Here is a 15036-nt window from a genome sequence, read left to right as displayed (position 1 = left end):
TTTTCAAAGCTGTGGGGGACGTCTATCCTTGTGAAAATTGTCTTCAGCTGCACGGGTGTGGGTGTCTACACTGCTGCTTGCTCCGGCAGGACTGACTTTTCCTTCCCCTCCTCTGCCACCCATTCCTTCCCCCTTGGCCACTGCAGGGGCACAGCCTTAGAAAGCGAGGAAGAACCTGGCTCCTGCCTTTATGGAATCCATTGGCTAAGACCGGAAGGTCGAACTGCCCCTCTCCAGTGCCTCCCGGACTGCTCTGCCCTGACTGGACAGCGCAGGAGCGTCACTCGTGGTAGAAGGCATTTCTGGGCAACGTATTGGAAGAAGGAGCAGAGGGTGGGGAGCCCTGGCCCTAGGGTCTTGGCTGCACCCAGGAATCTCTGCTGCCTAGACTCCCTCCTGGACATCTCATTTCCTGTGAGGCTTCAGGGCCATCTGACCCACTGAGCCACCTCCCCATCACCTCATCTTAGTCATCTTTCTTTTCCTTTTTTAATTATTTTCACTTTACATCCTGATCATAGGCCCCCATTTATCCTCTCCTCCCAGTTCCACCCTCTCCCTCTTCCCTCTTCCCTCTTCCTCCCCGCCCCCCATTTCTCAGAAAAGGGGAGTACCCCTACTAACCCGCCCCAGCTCATCAAGTAACATGTCCTCTTCCCTTGTGGCCTGGCGAGGCAGCCCCACCAGGGGAAACTGATCAAAAAGCAGGCAAAAGAGTCCATGTCAGAGACAGTCCCTGCTCCCCATACTAGGGACCTACATGAAACCTAAGCCGCCCATGGGCAACGTCTGTGTAGGGGCCTAGGTCCAGTCCATGCCTGGTCCTTGGTTGGTGCGTCAGTTGCCACAAGCCCCTCTGGGCCCTATTTACTTGGCTCTTTTTGTCTTTTTGCGGAGCTCCTGTCACCTCACATTTCCCCCAGCTCTTCCACAGACTCCCAGAGGTCAGCCTGTTGCGGGCTGTGGGTCTCCAAATCTGTTTCCCTCCTCTGCGGGGCGGCCCTCTCAGAGGGGCGGCCCTCTCAGAGGACAGCTATGCTAGGCTCCTGTCTGCAAGCACAGCAGAGTATCATTAGTAGTGTCCTGTCCGGGGTTGGCTCTCTCCCTTGGGGTGGGCCTCAGGTTGGGCCAAGCACTGGTTATACATTCCCTCAATTTCTGCTCTGTCTTTATCCCTGCACATTTGTAGGTGGGGTAAATTTCAGGTCAAAGTTTTTGTGGGTGGGTTGGTGTTTCCGCCGCTTCACTACGAGTCTTGTCTAGTTAGAGTGTCCTCTTGAGCCTCAATGCCTCCTACTGCTGGAGTCCACCCCGACGCCCCCCTCCTCCTAGAAGCCCACCCCGCCTTAGGTCTCCAGATTGTCACAGCAGCTTAGTCATCTTTAAGTATATAGTTCAGTGACATTAAGTGCATTCATCTCTATAGCCTGTTTCATCTTTCCAGACAGACTTGGACCATTATGTGGTAACTCCCCCTTTCTCCTTATACCAGCCTGGGCCCTTTCCATTTTACTTTTTGCCTCACCACTTTTGACTGTCTTACATACACTGAGTCAGACAGTATTTGGCATTGGAGATGGAGTTGCTTCATTCAGCCTAACGTCTGCAAGGTTTGTTCGCATTGTCACATGGGTAGAACAGTAGTTTGTTGCATGTATGTGCCACGCTTTGTTTATCCGTTCATCCGTCAGTGGCCACCTGGGCTGCTTCCAGGTTTTAATTGTGAATGACGTTGCTATGAACACGGGTGTACAAAGGTCTCCTCAGGGCTTCACTCTTGGTTCTTTTGGTTGGATGCCCAGAAGCAAATTGGAATTACACTGTATTTCTGTTTTTCACTTTTGAATTATATTTATATATTATTGTTGTGTGTTTAGATGCACAGCATCTGTCACGGCACTAATGTGGAGGTCAAAGATAGACTTTTGGAAGTCGGTGTTCTCCTTCCTTCTGCCACTCGGGTCCCAGGGATTGAACCTGGGCCTTCGGGCTCCGTGGCAAGTGCTTCCACACGCTGAGCCCTCTCAGCAGCCTTCTGGTTTCAACCTTTGGAAGAACTGTCACGCTGTCTCCTCCAGCCAGCGGCTGTGCCAGTTCATGTCCCCCCAACAGCACAAAGGGCCCAAGTTTCCCTGCATCCTGTTTGTCTCTGCATTTGTGTGGAAGCCACTGTAACAGTTGTGGAGGGACATTTCATTGTGATTTGGATTTACATTCTTTTCATGCCCTTGCTGACCATTTATGTATCTTCTTTGGAGACATGTCACCTTAAGTCATTGGAAAACCCTTCCTTGTATAACATCAAAACCACCATGATTGATTCTCATTCTCAAAATCATGAGGGCAGGTGTTGTCCAGAGCCAGCCTCCCATCCCCAGAGACAAGAACACAGTCTCACACATGCATGCTTTTTAAAACTCTTTATTAGTTCTTTATGAATTTTATCTCATGCACCCCAATTTCACTCATCTCCTCCACTCTTCATACCTTCCCTCTAGCCTTTCAACCTACCCCCCCAACCGAGGAAAATCTCATTTTGAAAGCTATAGTGTGTCGCAGTGTGCCCCACGGTATGTCCACGCTTCTTTGCTTGCAAATATTCATTACAGTGCCACGTTGGTCTGGTCCGAGGCCTCTGGCTTCTGCTACTCTATCAATACTGGATCCTCACTGGGGCTCCTCTTGGAAATCCTGGTGTTGCCCCGTGTCATGGAGGTCCTGTAGTTTGGGGTCTGAAGGACGGGCCCCTTTATTCACTCCAGCAGTTTGTCGATGGGATACATGTTGGGGTGGGCCAATTCAAAGCCTTGGTTCTGGGCTCGAGAGGCATCTGGGCTGGCCAGGCTTCCAGCTCTCCTGTTCTCATGACCTTGGAGTGGCTCGCTGGCAATGCCCACAACCAGGGCCAGCTCTACGCTGCTGCCCAGGCTAGGTGCAGGGCTAGGACCAGTTCCCATTCTCATGACCCGGGGGCCAACTCTTTCACCATCTGCCGTAGGTGGCGAGAGATGAGGGAGGGGAGGAGGGCACCTCTCCCTTGTCCATGATACTGCACTGCAGACAGGAAGCAGGGCCAGCTCTCCCATGCTCACGCCCCTGGGCCGGCTCTCCTGTGCTCCCACCACCTGCCTCCGCTCTGTCATGTTGCCCCAGCAAGCTGCAGGGCTCCACTCTCCTGAGTGTTGCAGCAGTTGAGGGCGAGGGCCAGCTCTCCTGCTGTCATGATCCCAGGACCAGGTCTCCCATCTGCCACAGGTGGCAAGGGGCAGGAGGCGAGGAGGGATCTCTCCCTCCTCCATGCCACCGAGCAGGAGGTAAGGGGAGGGCCAGCTCTCCCACACTTGTGAACTCGTGGCTGGCTCACCCAGTCCCTCAGGGTGTGGGGCCGCTTTCCCTGGGTACTGCAGCTGGTAAAGGACAGTCAGTTCTCCTGCTCTCCTGCCCCTAAGGCCAGCTCTCCCACAATGCCCAGGCAAGGGGTGAGGTCAGTTCTGCACCGCCTCAGACATCAGCATGTTCTTTGGCAGCAGCCAGACCAGGTACTTTGGAGGTAACAGACCCCTGCTGCTGCAGGACGGTGGACCCGGACATGACTCCCAGCGGCAGCACAGGCCAGGACCCCACCACGGTCCCAGGTGGTGTCACCAGCCACTCACATCAGGCCGATCCTCACCACCATCCAGTCTCCAGTTCTGCCTCTCTTCATTGTGCACACATCCTTCTGCTTCCCTCTCTCCCATTTCTCCACCACTTACTTGCTCCTCTTAGTGACACCGAGCGCCTCTGAGTGCTTGAGGTCATCTCAGGAGTGGTCTTGGGTGTGCTCTGCCCCACCTGTGCCTTACAGCGCTGGGCATGGTCTCCTGCCCCTCCACGTCTGTACAGCCCCAGGCTGATGGTCATCTTAGGGTAATGTCCTGTCAAGGAACCATGGCATCAGTCTGGTGGGCATCTCAGGCTTGCCTTTTTGAGCGAATGACAGGCTACTGATCATTCCGATGTTCACAGGTGAGCACACTGAGTGTGGACACGGCCTTACCCCTCTCTGCCACCTGCTGAAGCACCTGTGACAGGGCAGCCGCACCTGTCCCCTCTGGGGACAGGCAGCTGCTTTTGATGTTTGTCAGTCACTGACTTCAGTTTCCACGAAGACAGTACAGAGAGCAGTGGCCACTTCTCTGAGGGCTTCAGGAAGTTTCTAAGCACAGGCCCACAGGCCTGTTCTTGGGTTTCCCCACCAGTGTGCTGCACTCCGGACGCTTGCCTCCATGTGGCCTGGTGGCTTGATGCCACCTGTCAGTCAGCTGGAATCTGGGGAATGGGGTGCTCAGTAGCTTTTCATTTTCTTTCTGGCAGGCCCTGCCAGCTCTCACCTTTTACCTCCTGGAGACGTGTAGGCAGGTGCTCAGGCATGTATACCGTCTGTGAAAGTCAGTCTCTCTCTCTCTCTCTCTCTCTCTCTCTCTCTCTCTCTTTCTCTCTCTTGTGTGTGTGTGTTCCTTTGGCTGTTTGGCACATAATGAGACTGAGAAGGATGGGTTTCCCAGAACTCCCCTGAGAAACAGAGCTTTTTCCTTCTGGAGACGCCTGACCAGGTCAGGATGCCCTGATCTGGGCTCTACAGACAGACCTGATTTTCAGGGATGATTTATGGTCAAATAGCAATGACTGGCATTTTATTTTTAGTTTGTTCTTTTGTACTTTCGTGTGTGTGTGTGTGTGTGTGTGTGTGTGTGTGTGTGTGTGTGTGTGCTGTTTGTATTCCTCTGCATTCAATTAGGATTCCAGGAATGGACATGAGTAGGGATTATTTACTTGACCAAGAGTAACTTACTTGTAGCCACAGCCCCCCACCACCACACACAGAGTAGCTCTGTCTCTTACTGTCTAGCTCTTTGGGGGAGGCAGGAGCCCTATGAGCCTTTTCCTATCCATGATGTCATATTGATGGGCCCAGTCTTGGGCAGGTAGCCACTACTACTGTGAATTCCTGAATATAAAGTAGCTATGCCTCACAGTTATGGACAGTTTAAAATGAAGTTCTGCATTGCATTTTGGGAGAGCAGAGTCCTTGATAGGCTTGAATGGACAGGGTTGTAGCCTCCACCTAACCCGTCCGTGTGCTGGCCTGTGTCCTGCCCACATTTCCCAGGGTTCCCCTGGAGAGGATAAAAACGTAGCTTGCCACTTGGTACCTTGAGTTGAAAACCTTGTACCAATGGTTAGTATCGTGTGGGTACCTGAGCCTGTTAGGTCTATGATGCGAGCAGGATTGCAAATGACTCTGAGGCAGATTACTGGGAACAGTGGGTTTGTTAGAACAGTTACTAATGCAGGGACAGACAGAAGCAGCAGCATGGTGAGGTCTCTGGAGAGAGATGTCAAGGACTGGGCCTCTTCTAGGTTTTGCAGGGAGTTGTTCCTCATAAGGAACAGCAGACAGGCTCTCTGCTCCCCAGACAGGAAGCCGGGAAGGGGGTGGGGAGCAGGATGTGTTGGCACCAGTGCTCACTTTGATGCTAACTCACTTCCCAGGTGAGAAATTATAATGTCCTACTGGACATCCATCAGTATCTGTGAAAGGGAGGAGTCTTCAGCTGGAGTGGCAGCTGTTTTCTGACATTAAGCTCTTACTTAAGCACTCCTTAAGGTGGCCCCATGCCCTCCACGGGCCAGCCACACTGGCAGTGGTTTTACGCGCGATACCAACCCCCATCCCCATCTCACCTGTGTGGTAGGCCTGTGCCGGTGCCACCTATGGAGAACAAACCCACAAGCCAGAGTCAGTATCTGCTGCAAGGTCATGGCAGAGAGGGGTCAGGCTGAAACCCAAGTCTGCTCATGATCCCCATTTTACATTTGCCCTTCTGGAAAGCCCCCTTCCAACATTAAAGGTAGCACTCATCAACTAGACTAATAAAGCAATATTACTGTGTCTGAAGTGAAAAGCACAATTAGTTTCTAATATCTACCCTGGGGCTTTGCTATATGAACACAGAAACTGTCTTTATCGGGTGCTCCAAAGCCTCTGAGGACGCTCAGAGGAAACACTGGCCAGCTAGCATGAGAGAGTAACCGTGCCAGACCTTCACGTTTCAGTTTTGCCTGTGTTGCTATGATAAAACGCCTTGTCAAAAGCAACTAAGGAGAGAAGGGTGTCTGTGGCTTGTGATTTCAGGTAGTACTTTATTATTTCAGGGAAGTCAAGGCAGGCACCTGAGGCAAGTAGCACACCGTCTAGCAGCAGAGAAAGAAGGCATGCACACTGTGCTTGCTGTTCAGCTAGCTACCGTTCTCTTACACGCTTCAGGACACAAGGATGCTTACACCCACTTCAAGACAGTCCCCTACACACATACCTGCAAGCCAGCCTCTCTCAACAATACTCACTCAGACTGTCTTCTTCCTAGGACGTGATTCTGGTTGTACCAAGCAGACAATCAAACTAACCATGACAATATGTGAGGTTGTTTCTCTGCATCTTAGGGCTCAAGAGAGGTGACAGGGCCATTACTGTTTTATGTATTTTGCTTTCATTTTTTATTGCTTTACTCTTCTTTGTGTTGCTGGGCAGAAGATGCTGTACTGGACCCAGTAGCAATAGACAGGTGAAAGAGACATGGCTCCCAGGACCCCTGTGTCTTAAGAGGACACAGCCCATGTTTGGTGCTGGGTATGATGGGTATGAGCAGCTGTGGGAGTCCACAGTGGGTCTTGGGCCATCAAAGCGACCATGGGAGAGGGCACTACTTAAGGATGAGTTTGCGTTCTTATTAGGTGGGAGAAAATGGGAGTGAACCAAAAAAGACTTGACGTATGTGGAGAATGACAGTGGTTTTGGTGATACGAGAGGAGCATTTACTCCTTCTGAGCCTCAAGAGATGATGGTGGAGAGAAGACGAAGCAAAAGGACGCTTAGCTGATCGAGGGCCCATGGAGAAGAAGAGGGCTGCTCAGAATGTGGGATGAGAAGACAAAGAACTGAGGAGCCAGGGAAGGCTTCCAAGAGGAAGTCAGTCGTCAAGCTGCACTTTGAAGAGGGTTTAGCACACGCTGGATGGAGAGGGCACTTCCCAAATAGTAGAGCAGAAGGGTGGAGACCCAGAGGCATGAGTGAGCCTGTCAGGCTCTAAGGTAGTAAAGGGCTTGTTGGGGCTGGAGCTCAGACTGTAAATGAAATCCAGGCTAGCCTGGGGAAGTCCACAGCCTCCTTTGCCCAGGGAGAAACTTTCCATCCAGTGGAGACTGAACTAGGAATCCTTTGAAAAAGACCAGCCCCTTAAACCCAGAAAGTGAGCTGTTTCCTCACTTGGAAACAGGCAGTGTGTCCATGTTTGCACTTGATTTGAACATCTCCTTAGCACCCTTGGGATCAGTCGTTAGCTGCTTCCCCTGCCATCTCACCTCCATCTATCTCAGGAAAGTGGTAGTTCCTGGCCGAGGGACTCAGGCTTGCTCTGTTAGTCCTGCGTTAAATGCATTTGTTTCTGATGATGGTATACCATTCACCACAAATTTAATTGCTCAAAATAATGAAAACGATGAAAACAAATAATGAAAAAGAGCTTTTCAGGCCAGAGTCCAAGATTGAGGTGCAGGCAAGAGCATGTTCCTCTCCAGCTCTACGGAGACTGTCCCATCCCTTGCCAGCGCCCAAGGGTGCTGTAGCCCTCCTTTCATAGGCTTCTTCCCTTTACTGCCCACCAGCTGGCCGGGGACCTTCTGCTCTACCCAGATTAAAAGCTTGGACAGACGAGGAGAAGCTTTTCCTGTGCTGTTATGTGGGAGGATGTGTTTCCTCTGGCATTAGGCAGCAGTGAGCTACGGCAGTGGATGGCTGGGGAGTATCAGGAGTGTAACACACGTTATATTGAGGAAAGGACATGTCCAATTTGACTCACTGAGAAGCTGGCTGTAGGAATGCGGTTACCACCTCACCAACATCACACCCGAGCGTGTTTATGCCAAGGGTCTTTCTTTCAAGACCCCTTAACCTCCCCCAAGCATGTGACAGAGAGGAGAGAACAACAAAAGAAAAGACATCTGCTCAAAGTTGTAAGAACCAGAGGACCAGGAAATCTGCTGTGAGACTGTCTCCTAGAATGACAGGGAGTCTATGCCATGATATCTCAACAATATGGCTGTCTAAACAAGATCTGAAGAAGGCCAGCACGAGCTGACAGGCTAACACGGAAGGGGATGGGGCTCTAAGCCTAGTCAAAAAGCTACAGCCAGCTAAGGGATGCTGGGGGCGGGAGAACCAGTCTTCCTCAGGGATGAGCCCCCTGATTGGTTATCCAGTCCAGACTGGTCCGTCTTAAAGTCATCACATACATGTACATATAAGTAACACTAATGAACACATTAGGTTGAATTCATCTATGTATACATGTATGCGTGAATATACGTGTGTGTGCATGCACAAGTGCACACGATTAAAGAGAATGACGTCATGAATTTGAGAGGCAGTGAGACCAGGGCTCATGGCCAGCGTTGGAAGGAAAGGGAAGGAATGATGTACTTATATTTTAATTTAAGGAATTAGATTTATGAAGACCTCATACTGATACATGTATGAATTCACAGAGACGGTGGCAGCATGTGTAGGGCCTGCACCAGTCTAAGCAGACGGGTCCCAGCCCTGAGGGGACATGAGCACAAGCCCTCACTCATGAGTTACCAGAAGCCACCTCCAACTGATAACGATGGTCTCACTGGGACACAAACCACACTGAAGGGCAGGCTCCACGCCCAGCCGCAGATGGACAACACACATGAAGTCAGCGGTAGTTTGGGGGATTCTTTTGCCTCGTAATGCTTTGTCTGGGTTTTTTTTTTTTTAACTTATAGGTGTCTTTCTGGTTTTGTGTTTTTATGGGATTTCTGAATGTGCGAGTCTCTGTATGTGTGTTTCTTGTGCTTCTTCATTGGCTTTATCCCCCCCCCCCGCCATTTGTTTTGTCCTATTCTGGCATGTTTATTTTATTTTATTTTAAAATTATTTTTAGGTGCCTGTTTGTTTTCTAATGAGAGAGAGAGGATGTTGATTTGGGTGGGTGAGGAGGTAGAGAGGACCTAGGGGAAGGGAAAGCATAATCAGAATTTGGGTATGAAAAAATATATTTGTAATGCTTTTTCAGAGAAATGAAAAAAAATACTTTTTTGCCCTTGAAACCAGCTAGAAGGCAAACCACCTCCCACATGGGTTCCTGTCCCTTCCCCTTTGATATAGAAATGGGAACAGTGGGGAGAAAGACATTGCAGCATTAGCCATGGGAGGCTCAGCAGTGGAGAGAGAGCTCAGAGGGGAACTTCAGCTGACTGCCTCAGTGGGATGTCCTTAGCCGGTTCCACTGGATAGTTTGAGCATCCAACTTGATGGTGCTTGTTATCTACATATTTGTCTTTTGCTGTTTAGGCGTGTGAGAGTAACACGCTCCCTCATTCAAAGCTGAAAACATGGCTGACAGATCACTCTCTAGACCAAACAGCTCAATGTTGTGCCTAAGGTGGGATTCATTGGCCCCTAACGGCAGCTGCTGGTACAGCTCTTGGCCCTGGGTCTGATGCTCCACCAGGGCCTGTAGGAGTTTTTCTGGGTTCCTGCAGCCTGGTTGCTTTTCCAGCTCAGCCTGCCCATTGCTCTGCTGTCGCTGACACACTTCTTTCGTCTTGGGACTGGTTAGCCCCACTGATGACAACAGGCAAAAACTACTTGGAAGAAGCTCTTCATGGGGCTAATGCTGCTGCAGAAATGGGGTCAGCATGGGAGTGTCTCTCAGAGCTAAGTGGTCTGGGTGTCCTGCTTATATAGTCAGCGGAGAGGTGTTTGAACCAATCACAGGACACCTTACCTGTTAATGATGTTTTTGTGTTTGGACTAATCACAACATACCTCACAAAACAGTGCAGTTTGCATTTGGGCCAACCATAGTCTTTCCTCTTTAGCTCCCATCACACCAGCTCCCTGTTAGGCAGCCTAGGAAATGGTACTGCTGGTGGCTGAAGAAGCTCCCCAGAGTTCAGCTCACAACAGCTCCGAGAGGAAGGCGCCGAGGGTCAGCTGTGATCCTTGTGTAATTCTCCGGTTTTGGTCTGGTCAAGATGGCTGGTGCTAGCCTAGGGCAACTGGCTGTTTCACTGATGGCCCAAGGTAGCCAAAGCAGCATGAAAAAGTCCACGGCTTCCACTCGGGGAGTCAAGTTGCTCAGTGCCCCATTTTCTTTGCTTGTTCTCAGGAAAGGGTAGCGGTCGCAGAAAGAGCTCACTGCTGTTAACGCTGATAGCGGTTTTGAATAGACTTTAACCATGCTTTAACACGCACGTGCTCTGTGCTCCGGGAGAGGTGGCGTCCCTGTTTGTCTCACCGCCATTACAGCCACACGCTGTCCTGTTATTTTCTCCTACTGTCATGTCCTGTCTGCCCCCTTCTTGAAGGACCTGCATCATCTCACTGAGCCGCCCTGACGGTCCAGAACGATCTTGTCACAAGTTCCTTGGCAGTGATGACTTGCAATTTGCTGCCCTTCGCAAGGACCCAAGTTGAGATTCCAGCCTGCACACATGGCAAGTTGCTCACAATCACCTCTAACACTAGCTCTAAGGGGATCTGACAGGCTCTCCTGGCTTCTGCAGGCCCCTGCATGCTTGTGCGCATACCCGTACATAGACACACAAAGACGGACATAATTTTAAAAACTCTTTAAAGCACGGTCAAACAATTGCAAGTCGTCCCTGCATCTCCATTGGCTCAATCTGAACTGCAGAGCCCCTTTGCTCCATAAGGAAACGTTGACAGGTTGAGCCTGACAGTGGCCCCTACTGTCACACTGTAATACCTCAAGGTCATTAGATTTCCACGTAGAACAATGTCCTTGCAAGCTGCACCATCCACAGCATCCCTGGTTGTTGTTTGTGGAATTAGGTGATGTTTCTCAGAAAAGCAAAGAGGGAAACCACACGTTCCTCACCCTACCCTTAAGGGTTTTTATTTCGACTGGTGGTATTAATTAGGGATGGTTATAATAATGAAGTTAAGACAATACATGCCCAAGGAAGCTGGTGCAGCGTGCACAGTTCTGCATCCCAGAGCCATAGCTCAGTTCCTGCTTCTCACAAATGCTGTTATTCTGGGTAAGTCCCCTCAGGTCTGTGGGCCTTAGTTTCCACATCCGTAAATAAAATCGTTTTGTCATTAAGGTTAAGGGTTTTTATGTGTTACTGTGGCAGGCTGTTGTATTTGTTTACGACAGGGTCTCATGTATCCCAGGCTGGCCTTGAGCCCACTATGTGGCTGAGGCTATCCTGACCTTCTGATCCTCCTGTCTTAATGTCCCACAGAGCTGGGGACCAAAGCCTGAGTTGGAGTCAGCTCACCAGAGTGCTTTCAAGCATCCTTCTGGACCATTTGGCACTTTTTGTCTGTTTTTCTCTCCTGTCCGTGCATTGCTGTTACAAAGCCACGTCTTTAGACTTTTATCTTATTTCACGGATTTTTCTTAAGTGTCACTCACTTCCACTGGTCTCCTGGTGGTGGGGGTGGGGCCTTAGCCTTTTTGCATTAGAAGGCCTCCCATTTCTTACCTTATTGAAGTTCCTGGAGCTGGGAGTCATTAGGCCCCACTTCCTGCCTCAGATTCATCATTGGCTAATGGCAAGACCTAGGGGGATTGCTTAATGTAATCTATAAAACATGGATAATTACATGTCCTCTGTCCACAACAGGGGCATGTTATGGGGGGGTCAAATGAGGTAACAGCTGTAAAAGTTCTTCACAAAGTCTAAGGCTGCTCCAAACAACATGCTGTAGCTATTTTAGTGTCATTAAGCAGATAGTCTTTGGAAGTTGTTCTGGAACTTCTTGTATGTATGTGTTCAAGCATAAATAAGTATGTGTCTGTATAAATAAGTATGTGTCTGTATGCGTGTGTGTGCATTAATGTATGTACATTTTAAAAGGATTTGTTATTTATCTGTGTGAGCGTGTGTCTCTGTGTGTGTGCATGCCACCAGTGTGTGAGGGCTTGCCGAGGCCAAGAGAGTAGGAACCCCTGGAGTTGGAGTTTCAGCCACTGGACACGGGTGCTAGGAACTGAACTGGGTCCTCTAGAAGAGCAACACGTGCTCTCAACTATTGAGCCAGCTCCCTAGCTTGCTCTCTCTCCCTCTCCCTCTCCCTCTCTCTCTCTCTCTCTCTCTCTCTCCCTCTCCCTCTCTCTCTGTGTGTGTGTGTGTGTGTGCATGCCTTCAAACTTTATTAGCTTTCAGAAAGGACAGACAGGACCATGCCTCCATCACTGGTCGTCTGCATCCATTCTTACCTGCCCCTGTCTCAGCTCTGGCTGTAGGTAGCAATCATCTGTTCTCCAGGCCCTCCTATCCACCTTCTCAGTTGAGAGGCATGCATATTTTCTCATTACTAGCTCTGGGGAAATATGTTATTTCTTCCTGAGGGCTCCTGCAGCTCAGGGATCCCTTCACGATAGAAAGGAAGAGGTGCTGTTAGTTCAGCTTCGCTGAGCAGCACAGTGGTTTCTGGTCCTCCCTGGTTACCTAGAGAGTTCTGTTACACGGCACAGGGGCGAGGCTGGGGGAGTATTTCAGATACCACATGGTAAGGAAAGGGAAATCTAATGCCTTGCCTGTGTTTGTTTTTGGACAAGAACAACAACAAAAATCTTTGGCCACGCCGGGTAGGTAAGGAGAGCGTAGGTAGAAAAGTTTGCAATGCCAGCTTCGGGGTTTGGTTTTGCTGTTGTTGTTTTTCTTTCTCTTCAAAGTAAAGGTTTGTCTCTTTCCCTTCTGAATCAGGAATAGCACGTGGTCCTTGAGTTGTTTGACAAGAAGTTACCTGTGGATGCTAAGCAGATAAGCGGTTTAATGTGCTTTGGGAAAGCTCAGGCCTCACTCTGTGTAGCAGGGCTGGGCTCGCCTCTATGCACATTTCTGCCTGTAGGTTACGGAAGATTGGGGCCAGATTTTGAAGCTTGGGTTACTCTGATCTCAGACAAGCCTCCAAAGAGCCCTTGTTCACTCCTCCTGGCATTTTGTTAAGTGTCAGAAGTATTCCATTAGTTATCAGAACAAAGATCACATTCGCTGTGAGGAATGCTGTATTGAACCCTGTCCAAGCCGTTCAGAACAGATTCGAGAAGAGAGATACAGCAGGCCACGGAAAAAGCCTGCCTACAATATGTGTGATCCAGAGGGTTGGGATCCTGGCTTGGAATATGGAGCCCTGGGGCTTCAGGGAACTCCTCGTGGTGGCTTCAATCGCCTTCATTAAGAGCGGGGGGGGGGGGGATTTCCTGTGTGAGTAACTGCGTTCCCTTCATCAGCACCACCTGCGCACGCTGTCGAATCTGTCCTAGCAATAACGAAAGCTCATTTCTGTGCGCTACCTTAGTCCTGGCCATCCCTGAGACGCTGAGCTGAGTCAAAGATGTGCCGCTGTCTAGCTGTAGCGTAGGGCAGGGTGTGCCTTGGGTGTGGAAGGCCCGCCCTCAGGGAGCCCGCTCTGCCCAGTGCAGAGCCCACCGCTGTGGTTGCAGGTGACCTCACTGCAGGAGAGGCGGGGAGGGAGGCTGCTGTGGGTTTCTGCCCTGCGCAGCCTTCTGTTGCTGCCTGGTGTAAAGTGCTCACAGCCCTCCTGGCAGCCCTGGATTTTCCAGTCCTTGCTTCCTTATCCCTGACAGGCTCCCCTCTGCATGTAGAATTCTTTGTCTCATTTCCATTAACAACAAGAAGCAGAACTGTTCCCACAGAGTGGCGGTTCACCCTGCACAGGGGGCTGGATGATCCTCTTCTCCCCCTGCCTCGGGGAGGGCAGTCCCAGCCCCTGGAGGCTACAATTGCTCCCTTAGTTGGAGGTCTTTTTCAGACGTGATTAAGTTAAACATCTTGGGATGGGAAGATGATTCTGGATTATCCAGGCAGTCTTCCTATTTTCAGTCTTAAGAATAATTTTTAGAGTCAGCATACAAAGGGTTTCACAGTGACATTTTCATATACATATGTCAGTCTACGTGGGCCTTAATAGAAGAGGAATCGATTGTAATGGTGGGGAGGAGGGTAACAGAATACATGTGGATCAAGGCAGACATGCTTGAATGGGAGAAGGGACCGGCAGGAGGCGGTGAGAAGAAAAGGGAAGGGCACAGGGGAGGGGACTTAAATGCAACCTGAGTGTCCTTGTAGAAGTGGACGGATAGGGATTTGATGAGCAGGCAGAGGACGAGGTGACAGAATAGAAGGTAGGCCACCTGAAGACTGAAGGGATGTGGTCACGTGCTAAGCGCTGCCAGCTGGAAGAGATAAAAAATGGATAGTTATGTGTTGCATGGTGGCGGGGATGCGTTATAGAGAATGTGATTTCAGGGTTTGTTGCTGTGTGGATGTTGTAGAGTCTGTTACACAAACCGAGTTGGCCATGTCAGTAGGTGACAGAATCTGACACAACCACTGTTGTGTGCTCTTTACTGAAGACACCATGAGGCACAGTATTGCAGCCGAGAGGGATCAAGGTCCTGCGGATACCAGCCTTTCAGGGAGCAGCACTGACTTCAAACTTATCATCTCTGGGGCTACGAGGGTGTTCACTGATTGTGGGAGTTTGCCAGAGTGGCCGGGGAAGCCAACTCAACCATCCAAGGCCCTGGCTCAATTCACAGTACTCATGTGTAAGCCACCCACATTGGCCTCCCTGTGTTTATAGCATGAGAAGCACTCTGTGCTTAGATAGATGACAGGCCATGAGTCCCAGAACCTGTGTGTGTATGTGTGTGTTGCATGTGTGTGTGCATGAGTGTGCATGTGTGTGTATTGTAGAGCATGTATGTATGTTTGAGTGTGTGTGTGTTGTGAGCATGCATGTGTGTGATTGTAGAGCATGTATATATGTTTGAGTGTGTGTGTGTTGTGAGCATGCATGTGTGTGTTGCATGTGTGTGTCCATGAGTGTGCATGTGTGTGTATTGTAGAGCATGTATGTATGAGTGTGTGTGTTGTGAGCATGTATGTGTGTGTTGCATGTGTGTG

The 15036-nt window shown here is 50.1% G+C and overlaps 1 protein-coding gene and 1 non-coding gene across 4 annotated transcripts in view; one reads left to right on the top strand and one right to left on the bottom strand.

Annotated features, from left to right (window-relative positions):
* Positions 1-15036, top strand: part of Thsd4 (thrombospondin type 1 domain containing 4) — a 517345-nt gene that overhangs the window by 91770 nt on the left and 410539 nt on the right. The gene's annotated exons all lie outside the window — the stretch shown is intronic.
* Positions 3975-4104, bottom strand: LOC129687855 (small nucleolar RNA SNORA17). Its single transcript, XR_008721824.1, has one exon. It is a non-coding gene; the product is annotated as a small nucleolar RNA SNORA17 (small nucleolar RNA).

The sequence above is a fragment of the Psammomys obesus genome, unplaced genomic scaffold (genome assembly GCF_907164565.1).
Source record: "Psammomys obesus unplaced genomic scaffold, mPsaObe1.curated_primary_1811, whole genome shotgun sequence".
NCBI classification, from domain to species: Eukaryota; Metazoa; Chordata; class Mammalia; order Rodentia; family Muridae; genus Psammomys; species Psammomys obesus.
The sequence above is the reverse complement of the archived record's forward strand: the minus strand, read 5'-3'. Positions and strand labels throughout refer to the sequence as shown.